The following is a 19,933-nucleotide window of genomic DNA, read 5'->3' as shown; positions in this document are numbered from 1 at the left end:
TCGGTTTCTTCTGCTCGTGCCTTGTCGCGGAATCGTTTCGAGCCTCTTTGTTCGCGATGCTGGTCGATCGTTTAGGTATCGATGGATCGGTAGTTCGGCGGAAGGCACGTTAAATTTATCGGGAAGCAGATAGCGTGTCGCTTGGCCGCTGAAAAACGGCTTTCCAATAATTTCCCGCGGTCCCGTGAAACGTTGCCAGCTAACATCCGCGCGTCACGCGACCAAACTGCACACTGTAGTTTTGCGGGGGCGTGCATACGTTGACGCGCGACTCGCCCGTGGATCGTAAAACACCGACGGACCCGCAACAAGGGAACCCGGTACTTACCCGGCGTCGCTTTCAATAATTCCGTCACGACGACCGGGCTGTAAAACAGCCAAGCGAAAATCGGTGAAATCGCCCGTGATATCGCCGATACACTTCGCTCGTTTGTACCCAGAAATTTGCAAGCAGCGCGCACTTCCGACAGACCCGAAGCTCCACGCTGAAATTGAACGTCGGTCGGTCTGCCTCTTTAGGAATTATAGACTTAGGACCGTATCGCGACACTTATCGCGGCACGTACCACTTTCTGCAACAATTGAATACTTGGTCGCGCGGTGGGGATGGTGGGTGTGCCGGAGTGCATCGGGTGGGGGAACCACGCGACTGTTGACACAGATTGCTGTAAGAAGGTTGTTGTGGGCTTTGAAACACTTCTAAATTTGCACTGAGAGGTTAATATAAATTATTAGTTGACATTATATATCAAAATTACGTTAATTGGTTAATGCATTAGGGACACACGTTGGACTATATATCAAAATTATTTTTATTATTTTCCTATCGAATATGGAAAAATCCAATGTCCACATCACCAAAAAATTTCATGCAGATTGGTCCACTGCTGTCCCATATTCAAAGCACTTTTGTCCAGTGGGAGGGGCGAATGGGCGGCGTGTAAGAGCGCGTGGTGGGGCAGCCACGCCACCTCGGAGCTCCGGGAGCGATTTGAGGGGCCATTAGCGCGATCGGGCCGCATAAACGGAATCGATTACGGTGGATTCAGTGCACGGAAAGTTTCGGTGCTGGAAAAGCTCTAGACGCGGGGAAACGCCGAGTCTGCAGCCGGCGGGTCAGCGGAGCCTCGTCAAACCGGCGAACTTGTTCAGAACTTTTGACACCGCAGTTCAACTCGGCCGGACCTTGACTCGACGAGCTCGTGTGGAGGAGGTTTTGCGGGGCTCTTCTGGAAAATTGGGTTGGCTCGGGACCGAGAGAGTTCCCGAGTCGAGTGTATCCTCTCTTCCTTGATTCCTATTCGATCTGTGGAGAGTCTGACGCGGCGACTAACTGCGCGCACTGGCAGCCCCTGCCTTCAGGACTGGATTAACGTCAAACCGTGCGCGAGCCAGTGTCTATGCACTTTGGACGGCTGCCTGCATTCGGATGCATATCGATGGAAACGTCGATCATCGTCGATCGTCGTCCCCGTCGCCGTCGTCTGGCTCGTTCCAAGTTCCGAGCAGCTTTACCGGCTTCACGTCGATTCACGTTGACGTTCCTACCAACACAGCCTGAAAATTATTCAAAAGGAAATTCGAGCTTTCTCCGGGCCAGCCAAGTTCGAACCCCGCGGCCTTCTGAATAATTCCCGACAGTGTCGTTTAACACTTTCCGCAACCGCTCGATTATTTCGTGGCTTCGATGTCAGGATCGCGTTATCGGTTTCCGAGCGATCCGGATATGCGTTCCGGGTATATAAAAAGCGATATCGACAGATGCAACTCGATTACACCGGCCCGTTGCGCTTCCATCCGCTTAGAAGACTCTAACTGCAGCTAGTGTCTTCTCATAATACCCTTTGCCGGAACGAATAGTTTTATAATTAATAAGGTTGAGAGCGTCCAGTGTAGATGCGTGGTGTGGTTAGCATAGCGTGAAACAACGAGGCTAGAATCGATGAACTGTCGTATAAGCAATTCAGAAAGAGCAAACGCGATCGTTGCACTCGAGCCGACAGCTTGACTGATTTTAGAGCGGTATTTCCGGAATGTTTCGCTTCGAGTTAAGTTTATGTTGCCAATCATTTATTCATTCTGCTTTATTGACACGTTTTGTGGACTCGTGTACCTTGCACTTCGTCACTTTTTATACGTTCTATCGCGTCTTGAATAGATGAATGCTATAGTCAGGACCGAGTGATGTCACCAGTCTACAGTGTAGACTATCCCAGATCAAGGTGATTTTTGACGTTGGAAAAAGGTTTGAGCGATTGAGGTAGCCGGATGCCCCGACTCGTGCTAGTTACTGCAAAGAATGAGAAGTTTGGAGGCTCCTGTTAATTTTTACATTTTCAAAAGTCAATAGCGATGGTGATTCAGATTTTCGTCTGATGACGTCTGCGACATATCCCCCATAAAAAAATGTTTGTGCAGAACCCACTGGGACAAGCAATATATTTGCAATGTCTGCTCGTAGATTCAGTGCATTACAGTCGACACAATAATAATAACGAATCGTTCGAGTTAGGGGTTGCGCGCTCCGCGTCACCGAGAATCGGATCGTTTTTTACTCGGTGGAAATTCCTCCCCACGTTCCCGCGGGCAATGATAATTTAAATAAATTGTCCTCCGACGTCCCGCGGTTTCAACGAGCCCTCTCCGCCCCCGTACGCGTAATTATTCTTCGGGAGGAACGGGCGCCGCGGTCGAACGGCAAATCGAGCGGCGATGTAATTACATAATGTAACGTTCCGTCGCGTTAACGTCGCATTGAGACCCATCGAGCCGTGACATTACTCGCGAGCGACGAGTCGGACGACCTAACTTTTTATTTTTATTTTTTTTTCTGTCCCTCCTCCTCCTCCTCCTCCTCCTCCTCTTCCTCTCGTTTGCGTCTCGTCGACTTTCCCCCGAGCACGCGCCACCTCGCGAAACAATTTTCTGTTCCGCATGTGTGCTTATTCCGCGGGGCCCCACCCGGATAATTTCATGCGCGATTAAGCGCTTTATTAATCGGCGGATAAATTCGGCAACAGCTCGGGACCGTTCCACACGGCGAAATATTGATGCGGTGACGATCGATATCGGGCAATCGAGTCGGCCGTCTGTTAGCGGTTAAGAGGAACGTAGGTTCGGGTGCCCCCGTTGGGACCAGTTACCGGTGATGTATCAAATTATTGTCAAAACGGTAACATTATTGCCGCGCTAACGACTATCGATGGATTACCGACAACTATTAACGGGGTGGCTGATACCGTTTGAGATTAAGCGCTCTTCCCACTTGACGAATCGGAAAAGAAAACAATTTTTCTGCGTTCTCTTAGTAATAAACGTCATTTAGAAGCCTTGTTTTGTTTGATTGTTTTACGTCGCTTCTTCAACTGCTATGGTTATTAAACGACGTGACCTACAGTTTAAGGTGGGTTCCGAACCACCTTGGGCACCACGGTTTTATATGGTACATGGAATAATTTCACTTAGAAGCCTGGGGGGATATGCTTAAATTACAAAAATATACATATTGTTATAAATTGATATTATTAAATTCTTTCAATCTCTCTTTATTATTATCTTCTGTCTCGATTATTTAATTTTGTTATAAATGCAAACAACATCTGCAGTCCAGTGATTACCTTAGTTCTATCTCTATCTCTAGAGTCTAGGAACTAAAGTGCTCACATGATAACATGTTATTTTATGAAAATTAGAGTAAGGTAAAACTTTCTTTCCCTCAGTGATACTAATTCAGATACCAACTCCCTAGTTTATATGTACGATCCTAATATGTACAATCCTATAAATACCTTTTGTATTTCTACAAATGGATATGGATCAGCACTGTGTATAACGGCGTCACGAGAATTGATACTACTGGCTAAATAAAGAACTGTGACATCGATGTATGAATAATGATAGAGATAGATTTAGAAAATGTGTGGTAGAAGATAATAGATTGGTATATACAGGGTGTTCATTTGCAAACTTTCCTGCTCCCATGTATATCAGACACCCTGTATATCACCCACCAATGTTGTTCCAGAACATCTATAAAATCGTCCTCATGATGCATTGTGTTTCTGGTGTGAACCAGCGCATTCTGCTTAAATATGTTGTTTGAAAAAAATAGTTGTAATTTTTTAATCTGCTAAGACTCCATATCATAAAATGTCTAGGAAAGCATAGCGTAATTCTTATCGTTTTTGAAACATAATTTTGGTACACTATTCCATAGAAATCTGTATTTGCGTGGAAATTTGCACTGGTACGAGAAACGCCATTTTCAGCCGACTAGGTCAGTGACGATTTCACGGTTTACAATAGTTCTGTAGGAAAATATTTCACACACATATTTTTCGGCTCCAATGATCCGTATTCGCAGGGCAAAAACAACCCCAATGTTGGGGACAGAAAACATATTTCTCTGAATATTGTTCAAAAAACCATTTACTACAGAAAACAATTACTCGTGCAAAAATCGCATAATTTCCAATCACATGCGAAGTTACTTTTTTATAAAATGAAAGTCCGTTGTTGAATACTACACAGTTTTAGCGGGAACACATTTTTGTTAGAACGGAGGGTTTTTGAAATAGAGAAGTATTTTTCATCCCCAACTTTCAGGGCTTTTTTCACCCGGCAGATAGGAATCCGTGAAGAGAAAAATATACGTGGAATACTCTTCCAAAATCTACATCGCACTTCCCATAGAAGCTTTTCTCTTATCGCGTGTAACAAAAGCTGTATCAAGCAACGAAAAATCAGATGAACAAAGCCATGTCTTGCATTTTAGTGTAACTCGTTCACTATGAACAAAATTCAACAATTTTCCACAAGAATTTGAAGTGTACAGTTCTACAGTTCCTGAAGTTGTAAAACTACTACTTCTGTGGGTTTCAGATTTTCACTGAAATGATGAAACTAGCTATTATACATGTATTATGAAGTTTCTAACATTAAACTGTAGCTACAGTTTCCGAAGTTGTAAAATTATTTCTGTGACTTAAATAATTTTTGTATGTAGCTTTAGTAAAATTTTAAGAAACATCTGAAAGTCACAGAAACACTTTTACAACTTCAGAGAATGGAAATGCTGCTTTACTTTAATTCATAGAATAATTACTGAAAGGAAGACAATTACAAGAAAAATAAAAATTGAGGGAAATGACAATCAAAATAGCCAAAACACAATTGTGATAAAAATTAGGAGAAACCATTAAAAAATGATGGGCTAAAATTTACAGAAGTGCTTGTACACGTTCACAAGCTGTAGAATAAAGAGCCTAAAAATCATTTCGAATCGCTGATAGACGCATCGTTGAAAACGGACAATTGCGACAGAAATTGCAGAAAATCTGCTAAGAAATACTAGTTAAAATTCGGGAAAAAAATGATCCGGTAAGCAACGGAACCCTGTTCATCAAATCGCCACAGGCTTGTAGATCACGACCGACAGATACTCGGTTTCCAGCGGAAACGAGCGGTCGGAACGGTTATAAACTCGGGGTCCTCGAGCGGCAGATGTATCTGCGCAACAAGAGCATCGTTGCCGTTATTTATCCGCGACTTTTCTGCATGCGTATGAGATTTGCGATCTTCATAAATCCGAGGTGGAACAACATGCAGTGGCGGAGAATCGTACATATACACGCGTCGGTATCTGGCGTCGATAAAAATATCCCGGATATCCGAAAGGCGGGTAGGATCGATTCGTAGCGGGTACAACGGTGTTGTCGTCTGTTTGGGTGATTCCGGCGGCGGGTGAAGGAGGGATATTCCATCGGCAAAGCGAGAAATAAGAACGGGCTATGGGAACGCATCGGTTACGGTGCAGTATACCGGAAATGGAGCGATCCGATATATCGAGCGAAGACAATGGGAGTACCCGCGAAAAGATGGTCGTACCTCAGGAAGAAAGTTTTCTGCGAATATCTCGAGAACTTATAATCTCCACCAAAAACTAAACTCATATTCATATGCAGCACGTCGAAATAAATAAAATGAGGTATAATAGGTGTCAAAAGCTTGGGGGAACAATTAGTAAGGTTCGGCCAAATATTGCATTACCCTCAACTTTGTGATAATTCTATGATTGTCAGCAAAAGACTCAACTTTTGTAGTGTCCGTGAGGTTCCATGTGTACAACTAGTAAACCCATTAATATATTTCTACAAAAATCATAGTGTTCTTATAGAAATTTCAACCACCGTGTATCTAGAACTATGTACATAACTGAGAAAGAGGAACCTGGCCGTGATAGAGTACTATGTTGGCTATCGAGCGGAGCGAGAATAATGCAACGACACGACGCGCAGGACACGGATTCCGGTGGCGGGCTATGGGGGTGGTTGCGGAGGGTGAACGGGGGTGGAGGCCGAAGGGAAAGAGAATAGAAACGTTACTTCGTTGCGCATTATCATAGAGATGGCGGGAAAACTCTGCTGGGAAATAATAAAAAAGAATTAGAATGGGTGCCAAGTGCATTTCCATAATTCGATGACGGGACGGAAGTGAGAGCACGCCGACTGCAGCCGGGTATTGCAGTCTTCCCGGTGGATGGGGGTAACGATGAATAATGCTCCCGGCCTCGAGGAACTCGCCTGGTTGTCCCCGGCAAACATCGAGTCCCGTCGAATCTCGCTACAACCGCCTCCACCCACGCGACTCGCCGGCTATTGATAAACTGAACGCGAATGTTTGCGAATCGAACGAATCTACTCCAAGTCGCCGTGGCTCCGAGGAACTGTGCTCCATCGTCCGTGAACGCTCTACTTGCGATGATCTTTACACATATTTTTCCGGCTCCGGTCAGCTGACGTCGGAAATGCGACATGTTAAGAAGTCAGCTGGTCTAATCGGAAATGCAGATTTTCGAACACCAACTGAATCTATTTATTAGACTTATATAGACCTAATCATTTTCCTCACCATGCAATTCTATGTACATATACAAGTGGTTGCTTTGGGTCAATGCAAAGAATGCTTCTGAAAAGGGGCGGGACTAGTAAATTCTAGACAGTGGTGGGGACGCTGTGCTCACTACAATTGAAGCTCAACACAGTAGCTAGCTCCAATTGAATCTATCTGTCATGCTCTTGTAGATTGATCATTTTCTTCATCACGTAACTCTGTATACAAGGGTATACATATAATAGGTGGCTGCCTTTAGTCAATAAGAAGGATACTTGTTACCAGAGGCGGGGCTATATTTATTAGACTCTTTACTTTTCTGTTCGTCTACAGAACTGTCTCTTGGTTGTTCTCATTTCTCCGGAGAGCAAACTATTATTTACCCGCGAAAAAATGAGAACAGTATCAGTGACAGCAATGCGCTATGAAACATGGCCGGTCATTTGCGCGTCGTGAAACAGAGGGAAACTGGGACAAACAGGTGAGGATTCCCGGGAAATAGGAAGGATGGTTCTAGCTGAGAGTCGAGGAAATTAGATATCGAGGACAAAATGATCCAGCGTAGGTCGCATCCTTTCTTCGTAGCCGGAGCTCGATTGCGTCTCTGGTTACCCTTCTGGAAACCGCATCCGATATGGTAGCTGGATCGAGGATCGATCTCGGAACGATTTCTCGCTGCAGTTCCACGGAATTGCTCGGAGTCAAGTGGAGCTTTGAGATGGAAAAAGACGTAGCCAGCTGCTTAAACTTTTAACGTCCAGGATTTTCCATCTTGACGAATCTCCTTACAATTATTAATGTTTGGAACCTGTTACAAATGAAATATTGCATTGTATAAATTCTAAATATAGCGACCACTTCTACAAAATGGAATTATATGACGAAGAAAACGATCGGCCCCACAAAAGCATCGAAGATGAAGTTAATTGAACTCAGGAAAGCACCTCCAGAGCCCGCTATGCAGTTTCTCACGTCTCCACAATAGACATCGGCAGAGAGACCTCCCTGTACTCATGTCTGGCAGCGAATTCCTCAGCCGAGGCTGACAAATCCAGCCTGGTGGCGTACCCGGTATGCCTCGCGACATTTTTGCCAGGCCGTGGACTGGCTCGTGTTCGAGCACGGTAGCAAGAATCCCGGCGCATTCCGCGGGGGCCGCGTCTGTCCATATTTAGCGGGCCGGTAGCCGGGGAAGCCGGTTGAAAAACCGACAGTTCCCTCACGGTGCAATTATAAGGCACGTTTTAATCGCGATCGAGATGCATCCTCGATGAGCTAACGGTGAACAGTCGGTTTGGAGGGGACCTCGTTGGATAAGCCTAGGCCGTCTTCGCGGAAGTGGCTCGTTACGATTTTTACGCGACCCGGGCCGCGGAGATGGATTTTTTATGGGGACGCCGGGTTGCGTACAGAACGCGGGCTTCCTTTATGGAATATCCGTGGAGGAAGGTTATGGGACTCCGCGGTGCTTAACGAGCTCCAGCCACAGGCCTCGTATACGTAGCAGAGTCGCGGATCCTCCTCGGCCCCTTCTTCTTTTTGGCATACTCTTTCCTGGTTCGATCGTCCACCCTCTCCCCGGAGTTAGCTGGACCCCTCGGTTACCAGGCGTACACGCTACTCGTGCCGGCATTCTTAATGCTAAAAGCCGGGCCGCGCGTATACCTCGCATAATACACGGCGCAACAGTGTCCAATACGCTTCCGCGTGCAGTAGCTATTAAATGACTGGTTACACGGACCGATAGGCGTGCCAAGATCGCTTCCTGGAGGCTACCGGCGGCGTAGCAGCTAACTCGCCTGGGCCACTTTTGAATTTTGTACTGTTTGGTTGTCGCGTGATTGCGATGTCAATAAAGCAAACCATCCACAGATCCATACATATTGTCATAAAAAATAATATCTATAATAAATGATCAGCAGCATCCAGAGGACATTTTACGATTTTCTAGCCAGCGTATACATACATTAGATTAATCCGAGTTGGGTGACCACCTGGAATCACTTGGGGTTGCTCCCATATCTTCGAACTGTGAAGGGTGTGGTCCATCTGGGTGTATTACACCCTTAGCTTCTAACCCTTTTGTTATGGCAGCGGTGACCGAAAGCACTCTGCTGCAGAGTATTAACATCTGCCACTTATGTTATGTAAATTATCGGTTTCTTGCTCGACTTATCTTGAATTAATGTGAGGACTTGTGGACAAACATGTGTTAAAATGACGAAATAGTGTGTGCAGTCATGACGGTTTTGTATAGTTCGCTCAACCAGTGTGATTAAATAATGCGAAGCTTTAAGATGTCGTTATTGATGAGGACAAATCAGATTGTGAGATCAAGAGTTCACAAGTGATATAACACTTATTCCTACATGATGCATGGTCCGAACATGTCAGCTTAAAGGCACACAAACTTCCTGTCCGTATCTCAACTGAACCGCAGAAACAGAAGCCTTCTGCACAATTCGATCCAATAACCGCCGCAAATTCTTGCAAACACGAGTCCCGGTGGTCCCCGAATTAGATTCCAATCTGCAATCACCGTGTTCGGCGGGTGGAATCGCGGCGGGAAATTTTCCCTTCTCGTTATCGCGAGCCCTCTGTATCCGATATTTCGTCGATGGTCGCCGCCGATTAGTCGTGCATAATTCAAAGTATATCCGAAATAATTCGAGCCGTGGTCGGTGGTCAGCCGTCAGGGGGCTGGGGTTGGCTAGTAGTAACAGCAACAGCGAGCAGAGCCCGGGGCTTCTATTTATTGAATAATTGGTTACGTGACCGGATACGCGAACGCCGGCCCCGAGAATCAGAGATGTTCCCGAGGGAGCAGAAGTAGTAACCGGGAACTCGGCTGGTTTCACTTCGGGTTCCGCCGAGTTCCATCGGGTTCCCCGAGCGCGTATCTTCGCGTGGCATCAGGAGGAAGCGTTTCCGAATCTCGAGAGCGAGTTGAGGCCCCCTAGGTCCGACGGTGTCGAAGATCCTCGAGCTCTTTCGTTCCCCGGCAGAGGAACGTGCCGATTTTATCTGAGAGGACTCCTTTCATCCCCTTCGGTCGGCCATTCGGATCACGTATATTCGACGGCAGTCTCTCGGTTAACGGCTCGACTCGCTCTCTAGCTTGCTTACTACCTTGCTTTCTCACTCGCTGGCTGGTTTCATCGGCTACCTTCAACCTTACACCCCCGCCTTTCGCTATTTACCCCACCGAACGACGGAGATCCTGTAGATTATATTCGAGAGGAGCCCGACCCGGCCGTGTGTCGACTAACCGATATACCCGAAGGGTGGAACCTTGACCGGGCAACCCTTCAGTCGATGGATCACCCTCGATCAAGGATAAATGCCTTGGCCCGCTTCTGCTACCTTGGTCCTTCTTTCTGAGGTGCATTCTGATGCCTTATTAACGCATTTTCTACCATGTTGCTATACATAAAGGTGACACACTTGTGTTTGGATAGGTGTCTTCATCTGCAATTAAAAAGGAATTTGTGATATGCTAAAATTGGCTTGCAGAATCCAAAATTTGGAAGCAACTCTGTAGTTTCAGTCTTTTCATTACAGCAAGAATGGCGAGTGCTAGAGTATTTCTTCATAAAATCGCTTTCTCCCACGGATATAAAAGGGATTACGTAAAACTGATCTCAAAGAGCGTCTTCACAGGTATCCAGAAGACAGCTATCCGCAAGAAGCCGACGACAAGGCTGGAATACGCAAAGAGACGATCTTTCCTAGCACCGACTGTAACCCCGACCAGTCCAGAAGCTGATTGTTAGCGTCGTCACGACAAACTGTTTGTAGATACGGAAGACGAGCCGGATCAAAGGAGCCAGGCGTCTCGGGAACGAGCACGCTGTTCGGGATCGATTCTTTTGATGTTGACCGGCTGCGAACGGAAGCTCGGCATCGTGACGACAACCGCGTCCCTCGCGCATAAAATGGCAGTATGCTGTTCGTCTACTACACGATGTTAACGGGCGGCACGCGTCCGCATCCTACTCGAGTTGGGCGACCGTGCCGATGTGTTTTCGGAGCAGCACGGTGTCGCGTGTCGTCGAAAAGCGAAACGAATCGGGTTACACGGTCAGCAGTTGGCGGGAAAGCCAGACTGTAACTGACTCGAAAAGTCAACATTTTCATCGTACATCGACAATTTGGTCGGTCCCATGATCGTTCTTGGCCCGACTCCTGACATCTTGAAGTAGTGTAATATATAGATTGCGGATCTTTATGCATTTATAACAAAATTGAGTAAATGAAATTCAAAATTGTTGGAAAATTTTAAAAAATTGAAAATGTCAATATATGTTTTCTCCTCTATTAAAATCATTAAGGAAAGAAATAATATTCAGTTCGATTTCTATTTCTCGCAATCGATGCAGACAAGTTTTATTTTGCATAAAGATCCGCAGTCTAGTAATATACTAAATGCAAAGAACACAGTATATACAAAAGAGTACATCTTCTATAATTTTGTGTTATTCAGTCAATATCAAATATTTGATATCACTCAGGTGACACTAAATGGAATTTCAAGTCTGTCTGTTCATTTCATTTAGCGTGTGCTGTAAGTGTTGCTGTGTCACCAAATGACAACAGCAGAGCCACTTTTAATATCAAATTAAAGATTTCTTCAGTAACTTCATCGAGTTGTGTTCATTGAAGAAGAAATTGCGTTGCATAGGTTGCAAGGTACCATTTACTTTAGAAACGTCATCTGGAAAGCAGACAAGGACCTGAATGAATAACAATGCTATAATTTTTCTGTTAAATCCTAGAAATTATAGAGAATAATCGATTAAACGAGCATAAACCTGATTCGTGGCCATAGAGGCGCGGCTCGGCGCGGCGCAGCCATTTCGCCAGCCAAAAATTCGTGTGGAAATTGATTTGGCAATCGTCGTCCTGGGTAATTGGACAAATCGAAATCTAGGGGTTGCACGGGGCAGGGCAGTGTGCATAATGCTGCACATGTGCGCCAGTGTCCGCTCGTATTTGCGGCGGACAATGTGCTGAGAGAGAGAGCATTTAGGAGGCAACGTATGGCCGGTGCAGGCCGGAGATCAGGTGGATCGACAATGGTGCCGTGGGGGCCTTGGTGCCCGGGGGTTTCAGAGAGGTTCCTAGAGCCTGGGGACATATGCTGCGGATTTTTATGGGGGCTCTCTCTCTCTCTCTCTCACCCCCCTGGTTGTCGCTGGAACATCCCCCTTCAGTACGAGCGCGTGTGCCAGGCTCCTCTGGCCATTGTGCCCGCACAATTCGTGTCGAGACGCGGGATCATCAGCGCTCATTGTCACCGACTAATCGAATCTGGCACCGAGCGAATCGCCGACACGAATCACTCGATCGTGTTCGGGGGATGCGCATAGACGCGGCATCGAGTGCAACGGCGTAAACGAAATGCATCGGCGCGACATCCCGTCGCAACAGACTGCGCAAACATTTTTCTGTTTTAGCAGGCTGTGTCCACTGTCTAGGAACTCGTGTAACCATTCGTGGTCCAATGCGTGCACTTTCATTTAAGATGCAATATCAGCTAATAGTTGCTCGTTGTTGCTTCAGTGTGGACACAGCTTAACGATTGTATTATTGTTCTCGATGAGTTCCCATTACTCTCTAATTGGAGCAATATCCATCCCCATTCTGTAAACAAATGTTCTCGAAAAACTATACAAAAGGGGATATTTCAAATCTCCATTAATTGGAACACATCAGTTCGCATAACAACTACCAAAACAAATTTCCTGGTGATGGGTAACTGTTTCATCCTTCTACATTCGACATCGTTATATCCGCAATAAATCTGTGAACGATACAATACAATGGAAAGTACAAAAGTACATCTGGTAATTCTTCAAACTCCGAAATCCAACATATCCTTTAAATGTGGAAGAATTGAGAAATGCAAAAACATTTTTTGAAAGATCTACACCGGAAGCTCCAGTTAAACGCGTTCCTCGCGGATACCATAGTTGCGAAACGCACCGAGCCCGACAGTTCGACCGTTAAGTGGCCGATTAAACACGGAATGCGATTGAACGAATCGAGCTGCGGATATTCGTTTTTCCCTTCTTCCCCCAGCCGTTTCGCGAGGGTTCGCGAAATTGCTACTGATGTTGCTCCGCTCTCCGATATGAGAGCGTCGGGAAATATTGGCCACGATCGGGCGACGAAATATTGAAACGGCTGATTTTTCCATAGCGTAAAGCGCAGCGCAGCGTACTGAAGCGCAGCGCAACGGTTTTAATTATCTCTGCGTTCCCGCGTTATGAGCAGACGCGATTCCGGTTGCAAGCTGGAACGACAGCGTGTGCACCATTCCCCGAAACGCGGAGAGGGGAAACAGATGTCCTTTCGCACATTAACATGCATGGCCGTGCCGGACCGATACCCCACTCGATCAATTGGCATAATTAATTGCTGACTGCTGCGGGGCGGTGAGGCCGGCGGAAACTGAACGAGCTGCGATCATTCCGCTACGAACGAGCCTAACCCTGGCTAACCCACTTAGGGGAACACGATCTATGACCGGAGGGCCACCGTTTGCTACCCTCAATCCTTTTTTCGTGGACAGTATGAATTTTAATCCCGGGCGCCACTTGTGCTCTTTAGAATTCTCAACCCTAACGTGTATGCTATATCAAAGAGATGTTGTTTGCGCTAACAATGATTCTCCTGGATGAATTTGACGTTTGTTAACATTAGACTGCGGATTTTATGCATTCATGACAAAAATCGGTGCATATAATTTAAAACAGTAAAAACATTAAGACAATTTAACAACGTCAAATTGCTTCTGTCTTGCAATTGATCAAGACAATTTTTATTTTGCATAAAGATCCGCAGTCTAGTTAACATTGACACTAAACCTATTACTACCGATAAAATCACTGTTTCAGCTTTTTATTTTTCAATTATTGAAGTTACAAAGATGCTTCAACAGGAAATTATTGTGCACATTTCTTTATTCAAGTGTCAATTATAATAAAAATTGCACAGAATCTAAATCACTATTACAAAAATGTACTCCCTTGGAAGGGATGATTCCTGAGGTCACTTGAAGTAACTTTTCTCTTCGCGAAAATGTGCCCCGCAGCTTTGTGAAGAAGTTGTCAACGAAAAACACGGACCAATCATAGTGCGGTTACTGCGGACGGATGCACCCTCTGATTGGTCCCTACTTTTTCGTTAATAACCCCTTAACGATGTCTCGGAGAACATTTTCGCAAAGGAAAAAGTTACTTCAAATGTCCTAAGGAATCACTCTTTTCGAGTAAATACATTTTTGGGACTGTATAAATTTTGTGGGCACGCAGTAATTTATAAGATTTTCATCGCAAGGTGATTAGACCAGACACCAAGGACGCAATGGAGGGTACCGGAGACGGAAAAAGGGCTCGGAAGCAATTTGTAAGCGCAATGTTTCCCTCAGACGTCGGCCCATCCTACGTTCCGACGTCGTTCCAGCCAAGTATCGTTTCGACAGCTGGATCTCCTCGCTCGTCAGGGGAAGAACTCACCCCGAGAACATTACTCGCACATGCCGCGTGGGCTGCGCCACCTGCAGCCGCCGCGGAAATCACGTCCCGGTCGATCATTTGAATAATTGATCGGCCATTCAAAATTGCCAGAACACGCGCTCGTTGATTCTCCTTAATGTTCCCGTTCCGATTGCGGTCTACGGCTTCCGCCTACCTTTCGAATGCATCCGGATACTTATACGTTTGCTCGCACCACTACAGCATCTTCTAAACGTATCTCTATTTTATTTACTTGTACATCAGTTTACAAATTTTTTATTATTGCGAGCTTCACTAGGATGCACATCAGTCATGGAGATGTTCTAATATTTATTATACTTCACTGTGTGCTTCTTGGAACTGCTGATTTCGATTTGAAAAGTTTTTGATAAGGGAAGAAGTCAATTACTATTACTAATAATAATGTAAATATTTTTCTCCTCCAAGAATATAATTTTATAAACTGCCACCAATATATAAAAATCAATTTTTCCAACGACATTAAACGCCTCAAGTAACTATTTTTAAAGGACTGCAATGTCTTGAAAGTGTTCTTGCATGCCCTTAAAAAATTGCACTAGGAATTCAATCAGCAACTTCGATAAAAAAAAAAATCATATTAAACTAGAACAACTGGGAAACAAAGTGCAAATTGCAATTTTTAAATTTCTCGCCATACCTCGTTATAAAGTTGATGCAAAGAAACATAGTGCCGCGCGATCCACTTCTTAATACATGATAGTAGAACCATCGGTCTCCCTTTCTTTTTTCACGAAGTACATATTTCAAGAGAGGTATGAGAACAAGGGCGGCGACGAGTTGCTCTCTTGTGAAATTTTTAACGAGCCACGCCGGCGAAAAGTTGGATTATAGGTAACCGAGCGAAGACAATGATTAATGGGCCGGTGGAATCGATGAGCGGAATATTAATAGTAACGCGAATCCGCATTGCGGTCGGGGGCGGAAACTTTTTCCAGCGCGTCCCGACAAAAGAACGTTGCGGCGGGAAGAAGTTTTCTTCCTGGCTGGGTTTCATTGCTGTCAGCGTCGTCGTCGCCGTCGCGCGATTTTAATCGGACTCGTGGCACGATCGATTTGTCGGAGGATCCTGTGTTAGAGGCGAAACTTTCTTTCGTCAACCCGTTCAGAATGGATCCGTTATATCTGGCGACTCGAGTATTTTTGGAGCTGATTCACATTCTTCGCTGATTACGGCAGAGGTTTAATTGTGACTTGGACTTGCGTATTTGAATGCGAAAAATCTCGTTCTGATTCACACCTTTGAGAGAGCAGATTTATCATTGTATACGTAAAACTTTTATTGTAAAAAGTTTGACGCGGATATTTCTGAATTTGTTCCGAGGGTGTCTCTTTAATTCACGTACGAAGTTCTTTAAAAATGTTGAGGTTTAAAGATTAATTGGAAGGCTATTAACGAGTACAGAAGACACTGGCTAAAGAATTGGGTTCACCGGAAGGTCAGTAGATCGAAAGCAATAAATTCTGCATGATAAAAATGGGAATATGCTTTTAAACCGTCACACGGAAAGATAAATTACAAGACAAGATAATGGCCGAATTTCAAGTAGCAAGAGCGAACAAGAATACGCCATTTCAACAAGATTCGGTTGCGGGAGGAGGTCTGCCCAGAATACGGTAGTTGAAGCACGAATTATGCTCATCCACAGCGAATAACGCTGACTAATAGCGAAAACCGGCGCCGAAACGAGGGTAATTGGCCCAGATCCGTGGTGAGGAGCCGCGACCTCGTTCCCCACGCGTGAAAAGAAACACGTATGCACCTGTACGAGCGTGTCTCGGACAGGTACACTGCTCGTTTCCGGGGAAGTTTATTCCAGGCCAGTCCGGTGACGTGGATGGCTTGAATCCGGAAAACCAGGACGGCCGCTCTTTCTCCCGGCTTTCCGGAAATACCTGCACGCTGAAGGTCTCCGATGACCGATGCATTATGACGTTGGTGCCTCGCTCGTAGAATATTCAATCGCGCTGGGACGTCATAGGCGCCGCATTCGTCACGGCTTATGACGTATCGGATCGATATCGCGCACGGGTCGTTGAACAAAAGTGCTTCCAGGAGTGTTCACGCGACGTCGAGACGCGGCCTCAATGGAAATCGCGCTGTGAACGCTCGACCGATCGCGAGACGCTACAGAGCATCAAATATATTCAAATCACGACTACGAATAAGTTTAACCTCGAAAATGCACGATTGAAGTTAGATAATGTGAGAAATGTGAGATATAATCATGTTTAAGGCTTTGTACCGTGATCCCCCCGTAAGGTCGCGCTGTCATAACCTCCCTACCATTGCATCTCGACTGTAAGAAAGTCCGACCCCGGAATATCCGTTTGAAGGAAAGTAAATCTGAGGTTTTGTGCCATTGTCTCCCTGTAAGATAGCGCTGTCACAATCTCTCTAGTATCACGTTATGTACTACGTTTAACGTCTTCTATGGAGCACTAGATTTGAGACAGCAGCAAATTAACAAAATATGTCCAGTTAACGTCACGAATTCGAGCCAGAAATGGTAAAACCAATTTTCTGTAAAGTCGCGTTACAATACAGAAGAAAATTGTGTTTCCTGAAGAAACTTTACTACTTGAGAATTTTTCTGAAAGATCTGGGGAGCTTCGCTGTAAAGTTACCGAGAAGTTCAAGATTTGAAACAATTGGAAGTCGTGTGGCCATAAACTGGGGGCACAGTCGAGTATAGTATGTGATTCAGAGGACACGATTGGACGATCCGTAGTCGGTAGAGAAGAAGCGACACGATTGGATCGGGAACGGTGCACGAATATCAGTTTCGGAGAGAGTCAGCCCCGCGTTTCCAATCAGCGAACTGGAAATACGGATGAAAGGTCGGACAATCGTAGCCGGGAGGTGGATCGCGATGCGCAAGGATGGGCCTGACGAAGCGAGCAATTTTAATGTCCTTAAGCCGAGATCAAAGGGAGATTCTCCCTGTCCCTCCCCCTCTCTGATGACAAAGTAGATGGCCAGAGTCGGGTAACGAGATTCCGGCGATCTGTCCGTCGCGCCGCGGCCTTCGCTCGAAAAGTATTCGGCTAGTGGGCCGGGGGCGAAACATCGTCGAACACGAAGGTTCCTCGGTTAAACGCGAGCCCTGAAGGGAGAAACAACTGCCAACCGGAGCGACCAAGATCTTATCCGGGGGATGAAGGATGATAGCTAGTGGCCTAATAAGTTACTCCAGTGGTGTGGAGGCTGGCGAAGACTAGAAAACGAAGAGCTCTAGCTGTGGGCGCATTGATTGCCCCGTGGGGCATTGCTGTGGCTCCAAAGCAAAGAAACTAACGCCTATTCAGGGCAATTTGTATAGAAATCTTAAGATTGTAGTTTTCACAGGTAGGTGTTTAGTCCTATACGGTACTACTTTGGCTTCATAAAGATTGGGAGCTAAGAAGCCACGCCCCCTTTGGATAATTTATGTAAGGACAACTTCTTCAGAACTATATTTTTGAGAAATACAGAATTATTAGCTAGATATGGATACATTTTACACAGATTTTCCGATAAGGATATTTCCCTAGTGCCAAAAAACGAGTTACTCTTTTGACTGAATTGAAATTGAGAGCTAAGAAACCACGCCCACTATAGCTCTTAACATACAGAGAGCTCGATTATAGTCTTCGCGGCGAGATATTAGAGAATGTATGGTTCTTAGCTTGATATGAGTACAGATCAACCCCTGAAACACTCTTTAGGATCCATGGAAAATGACAGCCAAGAAAGCACGCCTACTTATAGCACTTAACATAGAGGGAGCTAAATTGTAGTCTTTTTTCAGAGCTAGATTTTTAGCGAATTCTGGGTTCTTAGGTTCATCTTTTTCTTAGGAATTAATACAAATTCAACAAATTGATGTTGTTACGTTGTGTACCAAAATAGATCTTCCTGTGTGCTTATCGTTAACATGAAAATGTTGGTAACTTTCTGCATACCTTGCATGTTGAATTGTACCTGCTTGTTTCACTTATTAGATTGTGTGCATACTTATTATTAGACTATGGAACATTATGCAAATGTACATTCTGAAGAAAATTGCTTACCATTTTGCTTCTTCCCCATTTGACCCTGAGACCTGATTTTTCCCACAGTTTGAGGAATATTGAAACAGGTAACTTTTATCGGTCGCCGTATATTAAATTGTCGCGCGTCGCGTTGATTCGGCGACGGTCGAAGAACAATACATACAACGCGACAGGTATTGTGGGCAGCGGCGATTCGGCGGATTAAGGGCGCGAGTGCGGGGGCGTAGCTTGTCACTGGGTTAGCAAAGTGTTCCCCGATGCCTCACGCTCGCATCGCAGCGCTCGCTCCGTTTATTTGCACGGGACTCGAAACAAACAAACAGCAGAACCGGGACGACGCGATACATTCGCGCGACACGCCGCGCACCGTATTTAGATATCGTTAGAACAAGTTGCCACAGGACCAGTTCCTGGATCCACGTAGGTGGCCCGTGCACAGTGGCTCCACTGAACAGTCCCGAAGTAGTTTCTGCGTAGACTCAGCAGGTAGAGAAAGAGAGAGGAAGAGAGAGACTCGACAAAGTCCCTTTTGTCCATGGTTTTGTCCGTTCATCGCCGGGTTCCCGGAATCCTCGAGGAAATCTTCGAGCATCCTCGTACAGACGCTAAAACGTTTCCTCAAATTTGGAAGCTTCCACTAATCTCGGCTCGAAAGCATGCTGCGCAAACACTGGTCAAGTGCTTCCAAAGTTGCGTCATCGCACCACCCAAATCGTTTTCGTTGGCCCCGAAATGCTACTACTACATACCCTTTCTAGGAAATATTAGAGAAGAAGAGGCTGGAAACAGGTGAGCCACCCGGGTGGCCTAAATTAGCGCAGTCAGGAGCAAAGTGCAGTCATTATCAATTCTACTATAAAACCCCGTTCTTCCGGCTCTCCACGCTCGAGCATTCAAAAAACGCCTGGCGATTAGGCTCGAAAGTCAGGAGAGGCTCCAAGCGCTCTTCCCGGACAAATCGTCCAAATATACGTGACTTTCATGATTTTTTCCCCGGTGAAAACGACGAGGAAGGTTTTCGAGATTCATTATAGTACTGCGAATCTGGGACACGGAAAATACATGTAATCCTCGAATAACACGGTTAATTCGTTCCGTGTTGTTCGGAACGTTTTACGAGGCTCGTAATTAGAACTCACGCGCAAATTCGATGTGTTTTGTGAAAAATAATCCTTTAAAGCTGAAAAGTATGCAATTGAATCGTTATTCAAATTTCCGTGCGATCCGAGCTCTGATTTCATTGGCTTCAATGATAGGTGGTGTCATAACAAATAAAATGTTTGAAGCTTCTATGAATGATAGTAAATCACGACTTAGGAGGCTGTTGAATCAAAGCATTAATGAATCACGATACAGTATACCTTCTTATTGACAGTTCCTGGGGGCAGAGAGCACTTCCAAAGAGATTAGCCCGGAAGAAGGTCCGCCGTTTAGGCGAGCGGGTTAAG

General features: G+C 45.4%; 1 protein-coding gene and 1 long non-coding RNA gene across 3 annotated transcripts in view; both read left to right on the top strand.

The window, feature by feature from the left end:
* Window positions 1–19,933, top strand: part of Pxb (putative Hedgehog signaling attenuator pxb) — a 360,190-nt gene that overhangs the window by 190,474 nt on the left and 149,783 nt on the right. The gene's annotated exons all lie outside the window — the stretch shown is intronic.
* Window positions 1–19,933, top strand: part of LOC143210248 (uncharacterized) — a 95,870-nt gene extending 75,937 nt beyond the window's left edge. Inside the window, exon 2 of the long non-coding RNA XR_013009214.1 lies at window positions 1–19,933. This exon is cut by the window's left edge and continues 18,552 nt beyond it. This is a non-coding gene — a long non-coding RNA (uncharacterized LOC143210248).

This window comes from Lasioglossum baleicum, chromosome 7 (assembly GCF_051020765.1).
Source record: "Lasioglossum baleicum chromosome 7, iyLasBale1, whole genome shotgun sequence".
NCBI lineage: Eukaryota > Metazoa > Arthropoda > Insecta > Hymenoptera > Halictidae > Lasioglossum > Lasioglossum baleicum.
Note: the sequence above shows the minus strand (reverse complement) of the source record. Positions and strands in the feature narration are given on the sequence as shown.